Here is a 6,000-nt window from a genome sequence, read left to right as displayed (position 1 = left end):
GTCTCACTTTTTCAAAGGCTGTGATAAATATAGGTATGAGGTTCTCCTACTTCTTGTAAGGAGCCAGCTCTGGCCTGAAGGCTCTCACTAACTGACTCTGAAGAATTAAGAAGGGAGATGAACTAAATGGAGGTCCTGGAGCCAAAGGGACTAAAATAACCCTGTCCACGTATTGAGTGGGGTTGCAGCCTGTTCAGAAATTACCAGATGGTTAGAGTATTTAAGCATTGAGAGGAGCAGAGGAGAATTCAGACCTGTGTTATAAGATGATCCCAAGTCTTCACTCTGTTCAACAAAGAAGGAATTTGAGACAAGTTGCTTCACGGCAACAATGGTCATATTATCAGAGTGACTTGCAGGCTGTAATGGCATCACTGGTTAGAAATCATGTTATTACTTATGCATGTCGAATCATGTTACTTGGGCCTACTGCTTTCTGCTGGAAAAATCTCACCGGTTTTCAATTTCAGAGTCCAACTCAATGCACTCAGTTGGCGTAATGTCAAAGGAAAAAGAGGAGCTAAGGACTTTTTAATAGAGGTCACTTTCAGATAAAGGAAGGACCCAATATTCTTCCATAACTTTCCTAATTTTAACTTTGCTTATTCTTGATGTTTATTTCCTTTCTGCAGGTGTTACAATGTTTCTCATATCCTCAGGAGAGATCTAAACTTATGATATGATGTTGTGATTTAGGCTGATCTGGCAACTAAACTCCACACAGCCACTCTCTCACTCCTCCTCCAGTAAAGTGGAGAGGAAAAAAAATATAATAAAAGAGCTGAGGGTCGAGACAAGAACAGAGGGAGCACCCACCAACCATGGTCCTGGGCAAAACAGACTCAGATTTCTTAAAGCAAAGCAGTTTATTAACAGCTACCTAAAAAGACAAAAGCAAACAAAACCGGTTACTTGAGAGGATAACAAGAAAACAAGGCCAGATCTTAAAAACACGCCCCCCCCCCCCCCCCCCCCCCCCCCCCCCGCCCCGGCCTTTCCTTTTCCTTCCTGGCTCTACCTCCCCCCCAGCAGCACAGGGGGACAGGGAATGGGGCGAGTGCAGGTCAGTTCATCCATGTTGTTACTGCCGCTTCTCTTAAAGGAGAAGGAGTCCTTATACCCTTTTCCCTTGCTCCAGTGGATCCCCTACTCACAAGGAAAATCCACAGACTTCTCCAGTGTGAGTCCTACCCGCAGGATGCAATCCTTCCCCATCGGATTGCTCCGGTGCGGGCTTTACCACAGTCTCGGATTCTTAGGAAGGTTTTGCCACTCGCTCTGGTGTGGGTCATCATATAGACTCTAAATGCATCTCTATACAGACTTTAAATACGTCTCTACCTGTGCCCATGCTTCACGACTGTCCTCAGGCTCAGGCATCTCCTCTAAACAAAACACGTCCCCACCGACGGGGGTCGTCACACGGACTCTTGATGCGTACCATCCTCAGGCCCAGGCATCTCTTCTTCGACGTGGGTTCTCCACGGGCTGCGAGTGGGTCTCTGCTCCCCTGGGACCGCCATGGCTGCAAGGGGGCCGCCTGCCGTCTCGCCACCGGTTGCAGGGGAAGCTCAGCTCCAGCACACCTCCTCCTGCTCCATCTTCACTGACCTTGTGTCTGTGTGACTGTTTCTCTCGCATCTCAGTCCTCTCTGGGTGAACTCAGCCCAGTGGGCACCCTGGGAGTGGGACGCTCCCCTGGCGGCTCCACCGCGGCCATCCTCAGCGGGTGGTGCCGGCCCGGCCGGGTGGAACCGGGGAATGAGAACAGTGCCTTCCTTCCCTCTCCTCACTCCTGGGCAAAGGCACACACCTTTCCGGTTCCTTTGTCCCAGCCTAAACAGGGCAATTCGCAGAGGTGCTGATTGGCTCAAGCCCCGAGGCGGATGAGAGTCTGATCTGGTGGCCAGAACTGGGGAGCAAATCCCCTCTCCTGCCACCAGAGCACCTCCCACATCAAACCATGACATATGATCATATGGGTTAACTTATTTAGGGAGCTTATATTCCTTTGATGACAAAGATCAGAGTGAACCTTTAGGTGTTTATTCCAGATGCTTGACGAAGTATTTCTGTTAATTGAGCAGCAATGGATGACTAAAGAAGGCCACATTGTTTGCAATAGTAAGATGACTAAATGTGATCATTTATGCTAACAATGTTCCTCTCATTACCTGGTTAAGGATCACAAATATTTGCACGTAGAGCTCTTCTATGCAGTGTAAGGAAAGATATTACAGTGATGTAAGAAGAAATAAAAGCAAATACAAGAGCTATGTTTATCACGTTATATTGGGTTTGCATGGCAAGGTTTTGGTAGCGGGGGTTGGGGGAGGCTGCAGGTGTGGCTTCTTACAGAAGCTGCTAGAAGCTTCCCCTGTGTCTGATAAAGCCAATACCAGCTGTGTCCAGGATGGACCAGTCACTGGCCAAGGTCGAGTCCATCAGTGATGGTGGTAACACATCTGTGGTAACATATTTAAGAAGGGGAAAAAGGTGCTCCAGAACAGCAACTGCAGCTGGAGAGAGGATTGAGAATATATGAGAGAAACAACTCTGCAGATAACAAGGCCAATGAAGCAGGAGGGGGAAGAGGTGCTCCAGGCACTGGAGTGGAGATTCTCCTGCAACCTGTGGCAAAAGGCATGGTGAGGCAGGCTGTCCCACTGCAGCCCATGCAAGTGAACAGTGGAGCAGATAACCACCTGCAGCCTGTGGAGGACCCCATGCTGAAGGAGGTGAATGCCTGAAGGAGGCTTGTAGGATGCCTGTGCTGGAGGAGTCTCATGGCAGGGCCTGTGGACCCATGGGGAGAGGAGCTGACAATGGAGCAGGTTTGCTGGTAGGACTTGTAACCCTGTGGGGGACTCATGCTGAAGCAGTTAATGAACTGCAGCCCATGGGAAGGATTCACATTGGAGAAGTTAATGGAGGACTGTCTCCCATGGGAGAGACCTCACACTGGAGCAAGGGAAGAGTGTGAGGAGTCTTCCCCCTGAGGAGGACGGAGTGGTAGAAACAACATCTGACTAACTGAACTGGTCACAACCCCCATTCCCCACCTCCCTGTGCTGCTGGTGGGGAGGATGTGGAGAAAATTTGAAGTTGAGCCCAGGAAGAAGGGAGGGGTGGGGGGAAGGTGTTTTAAGATTTTAGGTTTTATTTCTCATTACCCTACTCTGATTTGATAGACTCTGGAAAATTAATGTATTGTCGATTTTGCCTGTAATGATAATTGGTGAGTGATCTCTCCCCGTCCTTATCTTGACTCGTGTGCCTCTGTTGTATTCTCTCCCCTGCCCAGCTCCCTGAGGAGGGAGAGTGATAGAGTGGCTTTGGTGGGCACCTGGTGTCCAGCCAGGGTCAACCCACCACACGTTTTCTTAGAATCATACATAGACAGAGGAGAAGCTCATAAAGAGGAAGATGCTCATTGAGTCATTTGGCTTCCAATTCAGATTTGACTAACTCCCTTTCTCTCTCAAAGGGATCAAGGGATATCCTTCCTTCCCAATGACAGCAAGGGTCCCTAGGTCAGCTGCGTGCACAATCTGAACAAACGTGGCTTGAATCAGGTTACCTGAGCCATGCTTAAAGGGGAGTCATTTGACCTGAAACATCAAAAGGGGGCTGACTTCCTCTGCAGCTGAGAGGAACATGACTTGCAGTCTAATTGCAGGTTATTGTAACTGGACAGGCAATAGGGCACAATCTTAGAGAAGCGACAAACAGAGACCTGAGCTCTGGTTACACAGGTCTCACACCACTCAAGATGAAAGAGATCAATGTCTGCCTCTCTTGACAAGAGCAATAAGGCTTTTGCATTAGTGACAAGACTGGTTACTGTGAGTATGTAAATGAGATGGCTCAGAAAAAGTAGGGACCTTTCTTCATGATGCTTGCATTAGTTTTTAAGTTGAACTCATGCTGGCCAGGCAGGGGAAGGAGCTAGATATTTGGACTAGCTAAGCAAAGGAGCATTCTCTCTTACTTTGTTTACCTGCCTTGTTCTTTTCAGCATAACTTCTTTTTTTTTTTTGCGGGGGGCGGGGGGAGGTGGTGGTTGTTGAACTCCAGGTGCATTGCTTTTGGATTATTTTAGTGGATTAAAAGCTCTTAGTAAGAAGGTATGGCTCACTGGCTTCTGTAATGGTGCTTCTACTGATATTCTCTGCTGGCAAAACACACTAAATATGTGCTATAAAAGATGTTGGTAGGAAATTGGTGTTGGTAAAACATCAATAAAATGAGCTTCTAGAAAGGGGAGAAAAAAATAAGTAGGGATAAAATACCCTTTGAAATTGATTTATTTTTCTGTTTTTATTGCCAGAATCAAGAATTCAGCATTCATTTAATGGCAGTAGGATGTCAATGATTGACTCTTGTCTTGATAGAAAGCATTTGTTTCCTTGCAATCACTTTACAAAACAAACATTTGAACTATTCTGTAAAGTCGTTTAGAATCTACTTTTGATCTTGGTACCTTTCGTGTATGTTGAGCAAATGCCAATAGTGAGAACAAAACCTAAAGATGGTGTGACCCATGAAATCATTAAACAGTGGTCTGTATCCTAGAAGGCTTTCTTCTGAAGCCTCGTTTTGTCAAGACTAAATGAATTGTAGAGCTTATTCGAATTGTCAGAAGCGAACCTTGCTTTATTTTGCCTGCATCAGCAAATTTTCCAATGTTCTTTAGCAAGGCTTTTTCAAAAGCCTGAAGGTAATCTAGGTGTGTTAGGACTTGTGTTTACTACTGATGATTAGGTGCTTCATAAGTGAGGGTTTTACTGAAGTGGGAGAAAAGATCTTTTTATGTGAATTCTGATTTTCAAGACAGCACTTAATTCATATAAAAGATTATTTTTCAAGAATAAAGATAGAGAAAACAAGAAGGCAGAGTCTTTAGTTTGTCTCTTCCTGAAATAGTCTCTTCCTAGCAACTTGTTTGCTTGTCTGCAACAAATAAAATCTCAGTTTTTGTTCTCCAAACACAAAAATTACTGATTACATAATATTAAATTACTGAAATTCTAATGCTTTCCTAATGAGACTTAAACTTTGAAGATCAAATATTAGCAAAATAAGTGAATGTATCACAATCATTAGAAAAATATTTGATCACAAAGTCTAAATTTAGTAGCAAGAAATTTTGCTTCTGCCTGTGCACATCTTTCCTTAGACTGTGAAAACTTCTTTTATCAGATTTTGGTGGGGATTTTCCCAGGGAAAATAAAAACTAAAAAATCCCCACACTTCCCTCCCTCAAACTCATTCCAAAAGTTGCAAGTTAGAGAGCTTGCTTTCTCTACAGCAGGCTCGCTATACTTAAGCATTAAATTTTTACTTTCTTAAAAGTTTGTCTCTAATAAAATTAGAAACAAGAGCAGTGGTCTGTGTCTTTATGGAAAGTGTTTGTGGTTGGCATACTCAGAAGTTGTAAGATGCAAGGAGTGCGAGCAGCTGTAAGATTTACAGCTGGGATATCGCTTTTTGTGTTCCTAGGGTAGTGTGCTCTCATCTTGGTGGATCTCACCCACACGGTGTTATTTATAGCAGTCTTTTATATAAGGATATAGGCACTGTGCTTTTTGTTGTGTAGTACTTGTTTGCTTCCTCTAGTCATTGCTTAGCAGACTTAAAAACAAGTCAGACTAACAGATCTGTGATGGTTTGATGTGGGGGTGTTCTGGTGGCAGGAGAGGGGATTTGCTCCCTGTGACTTCCCTGGTTTCGGAACTGGGTCAGACCCGGTTCTGGCCACCGGATCGGATTCCCATCCCCCTCAAGGTTGAGCCAATTGACGCCTCTGCGAATTGCCCTATTTAGGCTGGGACAGAGGAACCAGAAAAGGTGCTTTGCCCGGGAGTGAGGAGAGAAGGGAGGAGGGCACTGCTCCCGCTCCCTGGCTCTGCTGAGAATAGTGGCAGCAGAGCCGCCGGGGGAAATCGGGGAGCGCCCCGCTTCTGGGGTGCCTGCTGGGCTGAGTTCACCCAGAGAGGA

Source organism: Tauraco erythrolophus, chromosome 6 (genome assembly GCF_009769465.1).
Source record: "Tauraco erythrolophus isolate bTauEry1 chromosome 6, bTauEry1.pri, whole genome shotgun sequence".
Lineage (NCBI taxonomy): Eukaryota > Metazoa > Chordata > Aves > Musophagiformes > Musophagidae > Tauraco > Tauraco erythrolophus.
Note: the sequence above shows the minus strand (reverse complement) of the source record.